Genomic DNA, 18,864 nt, shown 5'->3' with positions numbered 1-18,864 from the left:
ATATATATAGATCAAATTCTGACAAACTCATTACTTAAATTATTTAAGCATTCTTCAATAATGAAATCAATATAACAATCTTTTATAAAATTAAATGCCATTACACTTCATTATTATTCATTACATTTAAAACAAACCATTTCATGAAAATTTGATATTATCTACTTAATATAGTCAAAACTAAGAGTATTTAAAATAATAATAAAATTTAAGACCTTATTGAATAATGTAATATAAAGAAACTTATCATCATTCTTTCATGAATTATCATTTTTATTTTTTATTTTTTATGTTCAAGCATTCAATAGAAGAAGGGCATTCTGCCCTCAAGTGAAGTTAAATCAATCCAATGGAAAACACCTCCGAGCACATACGTCCCATGTTCCACCGTTTGATGCCCATTATCAAATTCCTTTTTTAGATTCCACAAAGTCAAAAACAATTCCAAAAGAATATTCGAGAACAAATTGAATATTAAAACTTTTTTTTCCCACCGCACATAATATGGGAAAAACTCAAGAGAAAGTCCAGCAAGAGACGGAAATTCCAGCAACCGTTGTATAATGCCATACTGAACAGTCAATCATATCAAATAATCCCAACAAGTTGGCGCCACACATGAAGTATAGCTGCACTTAAGATTTACTTTGCAAATCCATACAGAAGAAAGGCAAAATTTGCACTGCAAGAGTATTCATTAAGTAGAAACGAGACATTTCATTCCCCAGCATCATTTGAAAAAAAATGTAGTATTTCCAGTATTGTCTCTAAAATTGTGCAGTAAATTGAATTTGAGAGGTCCCAACAACCTCCGTATTTGCGCTTAGTTGAGCTACAAAGGGAATCGTGCAAACTGCTTATGCGTCTTACTTTGAATATCTCAAAAATTCATTTTTGCAGATACTGCCATTTACCTGCCCAATGTAGCAATAAAAGCAGTTACTGCTAATTACCACTAATTAAAAAAATGCTTTTTTTTTCAGTGGCAACAGACTAAAAATGCTTGTTAGAAAAAGTTATTGCTAAATTAAGGATAGTGTTAAATCGAGGAGCATAAACACTTAATACAGTTAAATCTGGACCAGTGAACTGTAACATTTAATTGAGAAAAACCTTAAATCAAGTATTGTTGAGTCGAAGTTATAATGTATTAGAGATTTCAAAAATGCAAAAAAAAAAAAAGAAAATCGAAAATTTCGCAGTTACTGCTGTTTACCCACCCATGGCAGTATTCAGTGAAATAGTTTTTTAATGTCAACAGTTTAATTTGCATCAGATATTGTACAATAAAGGAAGACACTAAAAAATAAAAATATTTTTTATTAAAAATTTCAAAAGACAAATTGTTTTTTCCACCCTCCATTTCTTTCACAGGTAATTTTTAAGCCATACCTTGGTAAATTTCACATATTTAAAGTGAAAGCACCTACAACCTTAGTTTTTGCAGCACCTGTAAAAGAAAAAAGAAAATCATCAATGCATCTAAAACTCTTTCTTTTCATTAAATCATTCTCACTCAATTGTAAGGGCATGGCTAGAGCAGGTAAACTGCGAGTGCATTGTAACAAAAAGCATTTGTACAGTTCAATATTCTATGTCCAAAAGTAAAAGACACCCCACTTAGATTTGACTACCTCAAGTATTGCAATGTGTATGATATTTCCTGTAGTTTAATTATTCATGTTCACAAAATAAACAATGTTTTCTATAACATTTTATTTAGTTCACCATTTCAGTTTTTAATTCTTTCCAAATCAACCCGTTTGCACTCAGCGTCTTACAGGTGCTATGCAATGATTCCTCTCATATCAGCCCAGCAGCACTTCCATGCTATGTGCTCTGATTGATGCTAACGTCCCAGCGTCACACATATGCTTTCTCGAAATGGAACAATTGAATTGAATATTTAAACGATAATGGTGTTAAATGGCTATAACTTTCATCATTATATTCGAGTCACATGGTATCTGACCTTCATGTACAGGCGTCAGTCGCTAACATTCGAGTCTAACTCCTGAAACCTTAAAAAGAATGTAAACTCCTCAGGTTTAATAGTTGCCTTTGATGTCACATGTGTGTCGCTATCTTGAGAATGAAATATCAAGCTCAAATTGAAAACTAACTAACTTTTATTTATAAATCAACAACTGTAAATAATAAAAACTTCTGTAAATAGTAAAAACAATCATGAAAGATTTCAACAGCATTCAAATTAATCCTTAAGTTAAAAAACAAAACTATCTCCTACGCTGAGATCCCGACGCCACTTCTAAAGCGGGCAATCCTCGAAAACAACTACCTCAGCCTATGGGTTGAGAAACGCGAGCAGAAGTGATTTCCTTCTCAATTGCTTCTGTTTATATCTGCCTCCATACGTCACACCGCAAATGTGTACGTAAGAACCACCCGGATCCTTCTAGAACAATCTATCAGTTCTGAGTCATCGGAAGATTACGTCATACATCCGCTCATTTCTTGACGTCACATCCTACGACTCCTTTATTTCGATGTTTACATTTCATCATTTCATTTTTCCGATTAGCGATTTGAAACAGGTGTACGTAAATGGGACAAAAATAACTGCTTGTTCATTAATAAAGAAAAACCGAGTTCATACATTTAATTAGCTTTTAAGATGAATTGGTGAGAATAATACTTGAATTGACATTTTATGGCTATCAGTTTCTTATTTGGGTCTCTCAATAGGATAGATATTTTTATGTAAACAGGCAGTGAATCACTGCTCTGCACATATGATTTATGAGATCTCAATTGCTTTTGTTTATATCTTTGCTTCTTCATTTTTGTTACAAGTAATTGAAAGAGATATACATTTAGCTGAATAAATTATGGGGCAGGGGAGGAAAGTTAAAATATTTTTTGCATGTTTTGTGTTCCAGACTATTGGGATTCCCCAGCTCAATGAGAGTACAGGAATAATTTCAAGAGGCACTGAAGTTTATGATTATTTTTGAATCCTTTATGATATTGTTCTTATTTATTCTCTTTCATTTGGAGACTGGAAGTCTGCAATAAAAATGGTTAGCAAAGTGAGTGAAAGGAAATTTTTTCGAGAGCAACATGAAGCAGTTTTGAGACTTGTCGTGTGGGAATTTAACTAGTTTAAATTCACTGACCTAAGTTATTTTAATTAAAATTACATAAGAAAGAGATTTTTTTGCTACATTTCTTTTTCTTTGATTCTGCACTCACGACGTCTAACTCTAACTTTGTTTTTGTGCACATATTTAACTTTGTGCACATAGTTAAAGTTTTAGTATTCTACTTATTTCACTCCCTTCTAATTATATGTAAGTATTTATATTAATAATTTGTATTCAGTAGTACATTGTATAAGCAACTTAAAAATTAGAAATCATTATTTTGAGATGCTGATTTTATATGAATATTTTTGTAATGTTAGGCTTAACTGCTGTAAATGCTTGGGCTGATGGCGGCATTCCATTTCGGAACGTTCGGTCCCGTGGCTGCGCTTCGTTTTCCGTGCGCTGGTCTTCAAGGGGTTAAAGTTTTACAAAGTTTGTTTACATGATATGAAAAAAGCCTCCAAAAACTTAAATTAAAACTCATCTTTTGTTGTGTTTCTGGCATTTTTCTATTTTGGTTGAAGGTCCTCAGCAGAAGTAGGGAAGAAGTAAACATTGGAAAAAAAAGTTTAAACTTATGAATCTTGTTCTGTTGCAAGCTAACATAATGCTGCTTTTCAAGAAAGATTCTGAAGGTAACACAGGGAATTTATAATGCAATGGCCAGGTAAACGGCAGTAACTGCAGATTTTTTGATTTTTGAAATCTATATTACTTTTGTTTAATGGTACAAACATGTTTATTTGGTTGCTGCTTGAAAAAAAGCACTTTTTGAGCAATGGTAATTAGCAGTAACTGCTTTTATCGCAACATTGTGCAGGTAATCAGCAGCATGTACTTGCTGCTTTTTACCTGCCCACCTCGGAACAGAAACTTTCTACCGTGGGCAGGCAAATGGCCGTAAATAGATTTTTCTTTTTTCCTGCATTTGCATTTTTGAAATTTTTTGCCCGTAACTGTTTTGCCGTGGGTAGATAAACAGCAGTAAATGGAAAATTTTGGATTTTCATTTTTGAAATCTATATTACTTTAGTTTCAGGGTACAAACATGTTTATTTGTTTGTCGCTAAATGAAAGCATTTTTTTAGCAGTGGTAATTAGCAGTGTTTTTATCGCTACATTGAGCAGGTAATCAAAAGTATACATTTACTGCTCTTTACCTGCTCAAAACTGTTGTCCGAAGAATGGAGCATCAATTAATCACTGTCAAAATTTGCACCAAGGCACAACTGTTTTCCTTTTTAGCTCAAAGCGCTTGCTCTGATGGGAGGTCATTGTGACCTTTTATTAGGCAAATTTAAGGACAATGTTATAATACCGCATTTTAAAAAATGATGCATGTTGCTTTTCATTAGATGAAGGTATGCGTGCCAGGTTGCATTTTATCATTCGGTAAAATTAGGAAGCATTAAAGTAAATTGGGAATTACCGCCTTTCAAAAATTTAATTTTTGAGTGTCCTTGAGTGCCCCTAAATAAAAACTATTATTTAGGAAAAATAATCATTTTAAATTTCAAATAAAGTCGAAGAAAATGTTTTGTAACTTAACAGTACTTAAGCATTTTCTAAAAATTCTTCTTTGATTCTTCATATCCATGTTTTAAAACAATAAAACAAAATTAATTCTTCCTAATACACCGTTTTAAAAGGTAACATACAAGGAAACATAAGTAATACTTGGCAGACGATAAATAAATGCCTAGCAAGAGAACAATTAATTCTATTCCAATTGTTTTGTTGCAGACTATATTTTTTGCAATTTAATATTAAGTTGCTGTACTTTTAGTAGTTTGATGAATGCTATTATTAACACACAAAGCATCTCAAGGATCTAAATTTCATAGGATCCTAAGTCATGCTGCTTTATGAATAGGATTGAGCTGCTTTGCTTCGCTGTCGTTGAGGTTCAAAGGAAGGCTGAAGGCAAAAGATTCTGAATTGCTTCAAGACTTAGAGCATGTTGACTATTCAACAGCAATTACAAGGAAGCAGCAAGTGATTGTAAGGGGAAATCGTTACAAATGGAGTGATGTTTTGAGCAGGGTTCTTCAAGTTTTAGGGGCTTTTTTTCATATAAATGAAATTCATAAAAACATTTCTAGAAAAATGAATTGTTTTGCTGATGATGTCAAAGTTATGAGGATTGTAAAATATGGAGAACAAGTAAAACAGTTTCAAGAGGATTTAGATCATATTGCTAAGTGGGCAAATAAGTGGGGTATGGTAGTTAATGTTGGGAAATGCCAAGTGCTACATTTAGGTCATGGAAGTAAGCATACAAATTTTACATGGTTCAGTCATTTGTCAGGCAGAAAATGTTACTGATCTGGGCATGCTTAGTCAAAAGTGCAGCATTGCAAGTAACAAAGCAAACAGAATGCTTGGTCATCAGTAGATTGATTGTTTATCAATCTACTTATTTCAAACAAATCAAATTAGGTTCTTCTGCCTTTATATAGAAGTTTGATAATACCTCATTTGGAGTATGCTGTTCAATTTTGGTCTTCTTGTCTCAAAAAAGGTATTTCTTTAGTGGAAACAGTTAAACGAAGGGCAAGGAAGGGGCTTACAGATTTTGATTATGATGTCAGACACAAAAACAATTGTGTACAGCCTGGAGCAAAGGCGAGTTTGAGGGGACATGATTCAGTTCGTTTTAATCTTTTTGCACAAAAAACAGGATGAGGGGTCTTTGTTTTAAGCCATTCAAATCTTAGGTTAGTTTGGATATTAGGAAAATTTATTACTTTAAAAGGGTTGTGGGATCTTGGAACAGCTTACTGGAAGAGGCTGTAATGAATAAGGGGGCAGATAGCTTTAAGAAGGCCATTGATCTACATTGGGGACTAATAAACTGACCAAAACCAGCCTAGCTGGTTTTGGTGTGACTGGTCATCACATTTCTATTTGCGGTTTCTTTAACTTTAAACACATACAAGTTATTCGCAAATGAAAAATTGCTCAAATAATTTTATCTTTTCTTTACAAAATTTACACAGAGTAATATATTATACATAAATGCATTTGAATACAATTCATTCAAAAATATATTACTTCTGAATATCCCTATAGAAATAAATACCTATTTTACACAACAAGTTGCAACTCCAAATAACATCACAAAAATGTATTTAGAGGCCACAAGATAGCAGGAAAATTGCAAATAATTTAGTTTAAACATAGGTTTAGGCATAGTTTACACAGATTCTGTTGAGAAAACATTATTTTTCAAAATGTAAAAGCTAACTTAATTTGAAATTACTATAATGTCTTCTTTAAGAGATCAACTAAGTATTCAAAACAGTTAGAAATATGAAATTCTCAGGAATGTGATTCTGGAGAAAATTCTTGTAAATAAAAAATAATCAAGAATATGTGAACTAAAGTGTGAGTTAAGAGAAACAAAGATATATATATATATATATATTATATATATATGTGTGTGTGTGTGTATGTGTATATATACTACGTTGTTCTGTTCAAACTTTGTAAATTGAAAAGTTGAAAAAAAATTTCAATAAACTATTAAGTGTTTGAACCATTTTGTTGAAAAAAATATGTAAAAAGAAAATGTTTTAAGCTGCTTGGTGTCAGAATGTGTACATTTAGTACAACTTGATTTATCTTATGCCCACTGAGCAGTTGTTTTATTAACCATTTTTTCTCCTGTACTTGATGGTTTGTTCCTTCAGCCATACTCAAAGAATAAAAAGCGTCCTCAGATATTAAGTGTAAAAAACTAACTACCCATTTAGAACAAACGAGAAATCCCACTGCAACATCCCCCATATGAAAAAGAATAAAACAATCAAAAGGATATCGTTTAAAAAATGATTAAGGTCAAAACAGTTCTCTGAATAAGCGAAAATCACTAATATCTCCCTTCCCCCATCTTCCTGAGGCAAAATAAACACATTCTTCAATTAAAATGACTAAAACGCTTTATATAGGAAAAGCAATTCTTTGCAATTTGAAATATTTTGCCAAATAAACAAAAAATACAAGAAATTACATTTAAGGCAGCTTTAAATTGTAAACAAAAGATCATGCAACTCTATTGTTTATAGCCAAAGTCCCCAAGCCACCATGTTACTGTAATCTAGCCGATCAGTGAGAAAAGTCAACTCCGATGGATTAGCAGTCCGATCTTTCGAACGAAAACTTTTAAAACTTCATATATTGCCTAATTTGTTCTTCCCACCAAAGATAAAGATCTTCTACTGCATTCCACCAACTTTTCCTTTAATAACGTACTGAAAAATTTGATAATCCTTAAAAGTATTCTTGAGATTAGTGCCAAAACTCAGATGGATTTCAGCCGAGGAAACAATTGTTGCTAGGTATGGTACTTTCTGATCATTTGGTTAGGAAAACCTAAAGCACCGATCCGGTCACATGGTTCAACTACGACAACAGAACACACGTTTTGCTTCAACATTCCAGTACTTTACTTTAAAATTTATCAGGGAACCTAAAATCGTTGGTTTCAAGAGGGAGTGAAATGAAGGCTTCAATCTCTCTCTACCTTTATGTATTCTCAATCGACATATCACAGTAAGAAATTTCATTACAAAAAGCAGAGCTGGCTTTCTTATTGTCCTTTGGCAATAGGTTAAATATTTATTTCAGTTCTTGCTCAACAAAAGGTTAAAATAACTATTAATCATTTGGCCAATATAACCATCCAATGTTTAAATTAAGTAATTAAAAATAACGTTTCGGATTCGATTCATCTTGCCTTGAAACCATGCTTGCCACAACTTAATTACACACAAAAAATTTGATCAAAATCCGTCCAGCCGCTTAAAAGCCTTATGGAGACAAACATATGCCAGGCATGAAAGTGCCAGCTGACAAAAAAAAGCTGAACTTTTTGCGAACACTAAAAATATCACACCGAACGCACATACTATAAAAAATGAGCATACAGACATCAATAAATGCATTTACAAAATTACTTGTGTAAATATAAATCCAATAAGACAAAAAAAAAAAAAATGCTTACTTTTATTTCCAGAAATATTCCTCAATTAGAACGAAGTCTTTGGGTTTGAGAACCATTGATTAATGATTATTTCATAATTTAGGTAAAGAAAAATTTGCTAAACATCTTGAATGTATTATAGTCATAAAACACACTAAGTTTCCATATGAATTTTTCCCTTATGTTGTAGAAAGAAAATCTTTAGAATAGAAACTTAATGAAGACAAAATTTCTTGACTATGAAAAACAACCAATAAATAATGATGGAAGAGATAAATGATACTTGTGAAAATTCATAAAATTAGGGACAATTTATTGTTCTCTGCACAGTTCCCATTTCGCTTTGCCGCTAACATCGATCTTTTGTATGCAGTCCTTCAGAGTAACTTCATATTCTTCATCCTTTACTTTTATTTTTAATTTATTTTCCAACCAAGAAAAATTAAATTTATTCTTCTCCCCACCATCTATTTCACGCGCTTTATGCTCTTCATTAACTGTTAACATATTAATGATGTTGGATAAAGGCACATGCTCGTTACAGCTTCACTTTATGAACCAAAACGAATAATTAATCCCTCCCACGTGCATGTGCACCAACACAAGCTAAGCAATCACAACATCGCACTGAAAGTACAAGTTACAGTTATTTATTTGAATGGACGCTTTTGTTAGACTGCTATCGCCTTCGAGACTTAGCCGACCTCGGCCGGTAGCTACCGGTCGCTTGATCACATGACAGCTAATGACGTTAGCGCATGCTAGAGCAATACAGCGACGTTATTCAACCGACCGGTAGCCACCGGTCTATAAACGAACGCAAGCCTTCTTCCCCTTTTGAAAATGCGCGACGGGAGAAGATCGTCAGTGGACCGCACAAAAGTAACCCCGCCTTTGCTCTGTACGTGAGCTGCTCTTATCGCTGGGAGATTTACCACGGTGGCATCCGCGATACACGGAAGTTAGAGATCGTCTTACGTCGCAGACCCCCCCCCCATTTCCACTCACGAGTTCTCGACGGATTTGCATCGATCTCAGAAACAGCGCGAATAGCTTTCGAAAAAGCGGAATTCCGCGAAAACGCGGAAAACTTTCATGCCTGATATGCACAGAAGATTTTTATATATTAAGATTATATATGTATATATAGATAGATAGAATCTATCTATCTATCTATATCTATCTTTTATCTATCTTTTATCTATCTATTAGATAGATGGATAAAATAAATATGTAAATAAAAACTGGACACTTATAACTCAATAAAATGAGGAAATTCTCAGCAAATAATATATTAAAGCTAAACTTGGTTCTTCACAAATTACCATCAGTGTGACAAGCTTTGAAGGTTGATGCCTACTGTGACTGAAACTAATCTAAAATAATTAATAAGAAAACCAAAAATAAACATTATCAACTTAAAAAAGCACAACTTTTAGACTTTTTTAAAAATAATGATTTGCATAGTTAAATAAAACTTTGGAATTTAGATCCATATTTTCTAAGCTAATCTTGTGTAAATTAGTTCTCTAGCTGTTTTGCTTTGCCACAATGATGAACAATAAACATCAAACAATAAATCAACTGCAAGACACAAATTTGCAAAGAATGGGTTACTGTTAACTTTGAAATATGATGCAAATTCATAATAAACCATGTTCGTGACTGAAGTAGTTACATTTTTAAAACACTGCAAGAAAAAGGAAAGGAAGGAACTATTACAATGAGTCAGAATGTTTGTTGTTTATAAATCTTTAAAGCAATACATTATAAGCTCACAAAAAAGTTTTTCACTTTGTTTTAATACAGTGTTTTAAATTTTTACCAATGCACGGTTTTGTTTTATAACAAACACCATATCTGTACATTTTGCCTTTGCTTCAAACCAGAGTGATTTGAAATTGTTTCTGAGCAATAATAACTTCATAACAACAGTTAGAAGAATTATTAATCTTAAGTTATGATTCCTCATTTATTAAATGCCATAAATTTACATGAAGCTTCAGACTAAAAGAGTAAATATTTTCTCTCAGAATAAGCAGAAAAGCTTCTTGCACTCAATAAGCTTCATCAAAACACTTAATAAGCTTTATAAGTTATCTTCAAATTCAAAAGTTTTCTAAATTTATTTTTTAATTTCTCAATTCATATTTTAATCTCTATATTTTGCAGCAAGTTCACTAGATATTAATTCTTGAAAAATATAATGTGAACAAGATAGGAAATTTGATTTTTTTTGTTGGTAATGGCATAGTCAACAGTTTTTTCACAAGAAAGAGAGAGAGTTAACCCTTTTTGTAGGGTATACGACATTGTAGGTTATGTGAGTGTTGCTTGTTATGATATATTAGACTATTACAAAGTTTTTTTTTTTTTTTTTTAAATCTCATAAGGGACATTTGATTGTATCAAGTGTACTAGCCATAAGTGTTTTTGAGTAATTTCCAACAAGGATTTAACACCCAGAAAAAACATTTATGATTACTTTTCATGCAAACAAAATAAGAAGTGTGACATTGTTTCAAAATGAAAAATACGCATTGGCAGACAATAACACAATGAAATAAAAAAATGTGTCTGGTTAAATTTTACATTGTCTGAAAAGCCATGATGATAGAAAGCATTTCTGTTTAACAGCTCTTATCAGGACTAAGGTTTCAGCACTTCAATTCATATTTTGAAATAAAAATCTGTAAACCAGTCATTCTATATTTAAAAAAAAGCACAAAAAATAAAGATTACATTTTTTTCCAAAATTTATAATAGAACTCAATATTACACAAAATTGTGAATTATATCAAAATATGATTAACTGCCTTTATTGCATATGAATTTAATATATATGAGACTATTAAACTAAACGCGCGTAAGTTACTGAATATTTACAACATGGAAGTTTATAAAATGTTTAAAATAGAAGAATTTAAATACTATTACAACTTTGATTAATAAAATCTGAATAATGCTAAAATGAACAACATCAATTGGCAAACACTAAAGTTATGATATTTACATTAAAGTGTTTTAAAAAGTATTTTTAAGTAATAACTATTTTTTAAAAAATGAGTAATATACATATGATGGTCATTTAATTTAAATTCATCCAGGAAAAAAGAATTTGAAACCCATAACTTCAGATTTTGATAGAATTTGGCTTATGCAATATTTCTTTGGTAGTAAGTAACCAAAGAAAATTTTTCTACCATATGTGATCTAGTTTTTGTTTTACAGAGTCTCAAACTTCTATATGGGTACTTTTTTCTTCAGTAAATTGTGTCTGATGCAGAAATTTTTCAATCTGTCTGAACATTTTCAAATATATTGGTGGAAGCATGGAGAGTTAATAAAAAAATAGCTTTAAGTTTATATAACGTAATTTCACTTAAATAAAAAATAAATATCAACAAAATAAATTACAACCAAAAAATTCCTAACTTTGGTTTTTTTAGAAACTTATTATAATGTGTATTAGGGCTGAGCGATGCATTGATACATTGCCAAAAACCTGTGTGCAGTCCACATCGTTAAACCGGCTTAGAATTTTTCTCTAAAATCCGATACTGCTCCAATGTACAGATACTGATCCAGGGTTGCTGCCGTTTTAATCTTTAGTTATTTCACACTATTGTTAAATCAGCAGTGTGCCAATCCATTCTGGCTTAACAATGAAGGTGCAAAGAGTACAACCTTCATTTCTACCAACACATGAAAGAAATTCACATATGTGTTTAGCTATTGATGAAAGATTGATGAACTAGTATGTTTATCATCTTGTAGTGTCACCGAAACCCCACCCCCTCCCACCCAGCATAAAAAACTTTAAATGTTTTATGTAAATATGAAATTTATACAATTTTTAGAAACATCTCAATCCTATTTCTGACTCATAGCAAAAGTATGAAAGGCAAATATAACCTGGGGATCCATTTTATGCAAAATGTGCCCTAGATGCAATACATAACCTCCCCGGCAATTTTGGGCATTCTATTTTTGTTAAATTTGTTAGATTAAATATAATTTAAGATACATCGGTCAGAATTTTCAGAATTAAAGTATTTATGTTTTTATAAACTACAAAATCTTGTGTGAGTGCCACCTAGTATGGACACCGGCCCTCCCTCCCCTCGCAACTGGCTACAAGGAATCTTTTTCCAATGCAAGAATCTGAGAGCTTTTGAATGGAATGCATGACTTTGCAACCCTTTACTCACACCTTTTTGCATTGAAAAACAGGCTCATTGTTTTCTCAAAACTAGTCTTCAATAATTTTCACAACCATGCAATTTTAGCACTGCTTCATAATATAATTTCTTTCCGGTGCTGGAGTAAGTTAATTTGTATCTGGCATGATATACCATTTTTATACCTTGTAAATATCTTAAAAATTTAAACAAGCAAGTTTAAGTTATAAAAAAAAATTGATTCATTGCTACATCGCTATGTAAGGTTGGCGATGCATCACAATATATAAATTCTTACATCGCCCAGCCCTAATGTGTATAAAAGTTCATTCATCAATTATTGAAAAATATGTTTTCATTCTGCTCACAAACAGAAATGCGTTGATTTCTCTATATGAAAAGTTCTTCAGTTACAGCTAGAATCAAGGGATTATCAAGCTGAAAATAGAAGACAGGCTCTTTGCCAATTGCCTGCCCCCCCCCCCCCACCTCCCATTTTGTAAACAACATAATGCATTTGTGTATTAGTACTTGTTCGGTGCAAATTATGTTAATCATGCATACATAGCATTAAAGGAAATGTTCTGTTGCACATACAATTTTAATTGAAATTGAGAGCCTATGTATATTTTAAAAACTATATGTTATATTTTGACGAAAAATAGCAAAATGAAATTTTTGTTCTCCACTTCTTATTAATTTGCTGAAAATTTCTTTACATTGTGAATTCTAAATACATACTTATTATACTAAATATCTACATCTATTTCACATAAAAGTTTAATATTAATGTACCTATTTTACGACATTTATTTTTTGTTTTCATGTATATAAGGTAACGGCACCAGTAACAGACATGCTTAAGACATCACTCTCAGGTCAACTCAATTTTCTGAGCCTTTTAATGTATTTAGACTTTTAAAACTAGTTTTCTCTTATGAAACTGCATCTCATCTAACATGTGGCAGCTTCTGGATGCTCTGAATTGGTTAAATCTATTTTTATTTGCTCAATTTCGAAAATAGGTCCGACCGCCAGTAACAGACACTGACAATTCTCACGATACCCAGTAACAGATAGGATGAGGAAAGGATGAGTAATGGACAGAATTCCCCTTTTCTCTTCAAAATGTGTAAAAGTTCTTCATTTACAGATCTGAAAATCTATTAAGGGGGTATTCTAGTCTAGATGCTTGACTTTAAGGTGATTTTACGGGCGTAATAGTAAAGAAAAAAAAACAGTGGCTATTTTCACTATCCATTTTTATTGGTTTTTGATTGATACTTTAAAAGCATAAAAATGCACAAGTGTTGAAAAAAAAATCAAATTGTAGTTGGTGGAGGCTAGCAAATAGGGAACTCTAAAAAAAGGGGAGTCTCCTTGTTTACGTGATTCCAATCCTCCAGGTGATCTGAAACATTAACATAAGGTTAATTCTTATTAAACAAGGATGTAGAATTGTCTGGAGGTAGCCGATTTGAAAATAATTTTTTTTGTCACAAAATAGCGTCTTTTTGAAAGAAAAAGTTCATTTTTTGGCTCCTTTTTTGAACTTTGATATTTTAAAAAATAATAATCAAAAATTACAAAACCTCCTAAATGGAGACAATTTCAATAGACTAAGAAAGTCTGTACCAAATTTCAAGTAAATCGGTGCATTAGAACTTGAGATATCTTGTCAACTGTATCGAAAAAACTAGTTTCAAGAAAACCGCATTTAAACTTTGCAGTCTCATTTCATCGAAAGTTTATTTAAAAAAAATCCGCTGTAACTCCAAAAATAATTTGAATTTTCATAAATCCTCTAGAAACTTATTCTTAAAGGTTTAAACTTGGAAAATACGAAAGAAAAAAAATGATTTTTTTTTTTGAATTTCTAGTCAAGAATACAGTTTGATCCAACGTGATCCGACTTATGCAAAATGGTTATAATGCGAGTTTTCATGAGTAATGAATTTTTTATTGCTGAAGCAAATTGCTCGCCTGCTTGCATGAATTTTTTTGGAAAGGAGTGGTGGAATGAGCTTCTTTGACATTAAACATTAGTTGCATGAATGGACTTTCATCCCTTTAGCATCACTGAAAACAGAGTTCAAACACTCTGTTAGTCTAACCAACACTTTGCTTTAGTTTATACGAATAACTGTTCCGATTCTTAACGTTTTTTTTTTCATTCTACATATGAACGTTGATAAAATATAATGGCTCCCAAACGAGCTCTTTCATCTGAAGTTAGCGAAGGTGGAAAGTAAAAGAGAAAGTATTTGACAATGTGAGAAAAAAAAGATTCTCAATACGTTTGAACAATTATAAAGTGCTTCGAAGGCACACGACAATTATAAATTAATCTTCAATACGTAAAATTCAAATTCAACAAAAGGAAATTCGTATAAGTTCAGAACTTAGTTTTAATACTGAAGCTCGCAGATTAGTGTCTGAGCAAAATACAAGCATCATGAAAATGGAAGCTTCTCCTTCATTGTGGCTTAAACAGGCTAGAAATATCGGTGTTCTCACACTGCATAAACCATCATCTTCATCATATTAAAAATTACAATTAAGTTTACGATATCTGCTGTTCAGTGCTATTGTAATGCAGTAATGTACTTAATGTAAGTACCCAACTGTTTTAATTCGTGTACCTAATTGATCATTGATTTTGTGCTTCATAACAATTATGTAGTACAGTAACATATGTTAAATAATAATGCTTTTCGAAAGGACAGTAAAAAGTCCGTTCTTTATAAAAGATACAATAATAATAGTTAAAAAATGGTTTGAAACAATTTCAGGGGTGTTAACACGTGTCTGAAATAATTGGATATGCTTATTAAAAATTTCTAAACATAGGTTGTTCCACAACGTGAAATTTTGACTTGCGTGAGGGGTCTTGGAAGGCATCCCTCATGTAAGTCGAATCCGACTGCAACCTCTTAAATTTAAATGAACATGAAACTCCGACAGACCTCGTGGTCACTGTTCTGAACCTTCCACCACTGCCTTGTATACATACCAACTGCCTCATAAAATTCACTCTGATAACACTAGATATTTGCACCATATTCATGGGTCGCAGCAACATCAGTCTAAAACTCTAATTATTTAAATACAAATTTACATATGTCTGCTACTGGTGCCGTTACCTTATATCTTATATCAAAGCATTGAAATATCATGAAAAACTTTAAACAACTCACCATAATTCTAGCTTCTGTAAAGATCCCTGTTTCATCTACAGCCATACATTTTTTGACTACATTAAACTCCTGATTTTCCATGGAATAGGGTGACACGGTAACCACAGATAAGGGAAAAATGAGGATAATCTGAAAAATAGGTAAAAACGATACTTGGTGTATGCAAAAAGATAAAAAATATTAATGACACTCACATTCATTTAAATTATAACTAAAAACATTGCTACATTGCATCTACTAACATTGAAAGTTTCAAAAAAAAAAAAAAAAGTGAAAGGACCTGCAGATAATCCAACAGCTGATAATTGGGAGTTTACAGTATTTGCTTTGTAAAATTCTGTGGATAACATTAAATTTCTTGCATCCAAACCACATCAACTTCCTTTGATTACAGGAAATTGTTTCACAACTGCATATTTCATACTAAAGGAAAAAACAATTTTTTTATCAATTACAAACAAATTCATTACCATACAACACATCAGCATTGCAGCTACACTCTTAAGTCACTGCACCTCTAACATTACACACATGAATTAATTAGTTGAGAACATTGATGAAAGCATTAATATTAAAGGTCAAGATTTACTCGCCAAATGGCGACTCAGTTTTCAAAATTGGTGACCCCAAAAATTTCTACAGTCGCCAACTTTTTTTTGGGGGGTAGGGGATAATTTTTTTTTTATATCCCAAGAAAAGAATTCCAGACCACTCCACAGATGCATCAGTACAATAAGGATTCACCGATGGAGACTGCACTCCGACTGAATGTTGTTTATTTTACAAAGCTTGCATGTCCTTTCTCACTGCCTGCCTGTATGTTGGTTATTTTACGTTGCTTGAATGTTCCTCTTACACGATTCAGAATATGTAAAATAAGCAACAATACAGTGAATTAGGAAGCCATTTTGCAAAAGATCAGAGCGTTTGCTTTGTCTTGACTCTTTGTTTTTCAAGTAATAAGCGTACTACAGTAAACTCCCGATCATCCGCGAGCGGTTTATCCGCGGGGTGGATTATCCACGAGTCAATCGACGATCAGGAACATGTATTTTTTCGCAGCAAAAAGCAAACATAAATAGCTGTTTTTTGTTGAAAAATTGTAAATTTAAACTCAGTTATTTTTGTTTTATTTATTTATTGTGTTTTCTTCATAGTACATTCTTGTTCTGTATTGATGTTAAGTTATGTTGTGCAAAAATACGAAACATTTTTTACTGTTCTGTATACATTTTTACTGTTTGAAGAAAGTATTATGCATCGATACAGATATTTCTTTTAAGAAGGACAATTTTTGCCTTAGTTGTCCCTCATTTTAACCTTTTTGCGGTTTATCCGCGAGTTTTATTATCCGCTGCACTTGTGACACTCAATTTCGCGGATAGTCGGGAGTTCACTGTATAATCATGATTTCAAGAAGAAATCATTATATTTTAGATTATATTTCAGATAAATTTTGATTATGCCTTCAAAGTAGTTACCTTTTCATGTTTTTAGTTTAATTGCTCAAATGGTATATTCAAACTTTATTCTTTTACATTGTATTATACACCGCCTCGGATTATACGAAGTTTTTTTCTTCAGGCCCATTTTAGAACCTGCAGATTATAGGCCGCTCGCGGATAATACGTAGAAAATATGGCTATTAAATTACAGGGTTCGTACGTTCCGGGAAAACCTGGAATTGTCAGGGAAAAGGACATAGTTAAAAATGTCAAGGAAATTTCAAATTTTGTGTCCCAAAATTTTTTCCAATTTTTTCCCAGGGAATTTTGTATCTTGAGTTCGAATCTTCATTTTTATCGATGTTTCCTGGAAAAAAAAATGTAAAAGTCTTGAGGCAGAATAACGCTGGCAATAAAATAGAAAAAGGCGACTCAAAAAAAAAAAAACTTTCGCGGACGCCATTTTCAAACCCTCAATAGTTCCAAAAAAAAAAAAAAAAAATCTAGGGTGAACAGGAATTATGCACAAATTTAACGGGAGAAGAACATTTTCCTGCTTCTAAAGCACAAGCCTGCGGATGGCAGGGTCAATTTGGAAACTCGTTTTTTAATCGAAAAGTCTTTTCAGCTACGAATGAAACGTAGTTGCCATTTTTTGTCATTCGTAAGATGGAAGTAGACACGATGCTTAAATGCCTAAGTTTTCAAAAACAAAGCAGAATTGGATGTTTTCTTAAACTGCAAACAATGCAATGAATGAAAACAACGCAAAATGTGCTATTACTTGTTTTTATTTATTTTTTTTTAATTTTATTTTAAATATGTACTTTTCTTGAGAAATGAAAAATTTTGTTCTTAAAACTTAATCTTATCCTCATTGCCTTGGACGCAAAAGTGCTAAAAACTTTTCCACTGAATTGTAGTTTCATGAAGAATTATTATTTTTAAATTGTTTTCATGCTACAAATTCAAAAAAAATTATTTCTTAATTTTTGTCGTAGCAACCATATTTGGTCATTCCCAAGATGGCAGTACACAAGACTTCTTAAGAGCCTAAGTTCCCGAAAATGGCATAGGATATTTACTGCAATGCAAAGTATTGATAACAACACAAAATGTGCCCTTTTTTCCGGGTAATTCGTAATTATTTTCTGGAAAAATGAAATTTTATCTCCAGAACATTTTTTAAATTCTAATTGATTTAGACGCTTATGTGCTAAAAACCGACTATTTTGTCTTGTAATTGTAGTTTTTTAAGGATAAATAACTACTTTTATGCTACAAATTCAAAATTCTATTCATTATCTTAAATTTTTTACTTAGTCGCCATATTTGGTCATATGCGAGATGAAAGTAGACAAAAATGTACAAAAACATAATTAGATGTTTATCTCAATTGAAAGTCTATTGAAAGCAATGTCTACTGAAAGTAAATGTGCAAAAAAGAAAATTTTTAATTTTAATGCAAGCATCCTTTATATGCAAAAGGAAAAAAAAAACTGATTCAGGGTTGCCACGGAAGTTCAAGAATGAAATTCCCTGACATTTCCAGGTTTTCCAGGTGGTTTTGAAAAAAATTCCAGGTTATCGATCTCCACCTTCATTTTGCAACATTAATATATACATCTCAAACTTTGATAAAACTTACCTCATTTTCAAACTTTACAAACAATGGTTACCGAATTTAATTTACTCAAGCTGAAATAATCAAAAATATGTACCAAGGGTGGTTCAATTTTTTTTTTCTCTTAGCTCGAGTCCAAGACACCCCTTATTTTTTTAAGACTTACTAATAGTATTGTGCTGTAAAAGTTTTAGCTTCTTATTCAAATTTTAAGAGGGTGCTCAATGACCCCCCTTAATTTAACATTAGCTCTAGCATAGAAAAAGTCACAAATTTAGAAACATTTAATTTCCCCAGCTGTTTTTTTTATGTAAGTAATTATTTTA

At 31.9% G+C, this 18,864-nt stretch overlaps 1 long non-coding RNA gene across 2 annotated transcripts in view; it reads right to left on the bottom strand.

Annotated features, from left to right (window-relative positions):
• Positions 1-1,331: 1,331 nt before the first annotated feature.
• LOC129218244 (uncharacterized) overlaps positions 1,332-18,864 on the bottom strand; it is a 41,643-nt gene continuing 24,110 nt past the window's right edge. The window contains exons 3-5 of one of the 2 annotated variants that reach the window (XR_008580307.1): positions 15,750-15,892; positions 15,470-15,598; positions 1,332-1,450 (exon numbers count right to left, since the gene is read on the bottom strand). This is a non-coding gene — a long non-coding RNA (uncharacterized LOC129218244). The remainder of the gene's footprint in view (positions 1,451-15,469; positions 15,599-15,749; positions 15,893-18,864) is intronic. The other variant, XR_008580306.1, reaches the window with a different exon arrangement.

This window comes from Uloborus diversus, chromosome 3 (assembly GCF_026930045.1).
Source record: "Uloborus diversus isolate 005 chromosome 3, Udiv.v.3.1, whole genome shotgun sequence".
NCBI lineage: Eukaryota > Metazoa > Arthropoda > Arachnida > Araneae > Uloboridae > Uloborus > Uloborus diversus.
The sequence above is the reverse complement of the archived record's forward strand: the minus strand, read 5'-3'. Positions and strand labels throughout refer to the sequence as shown.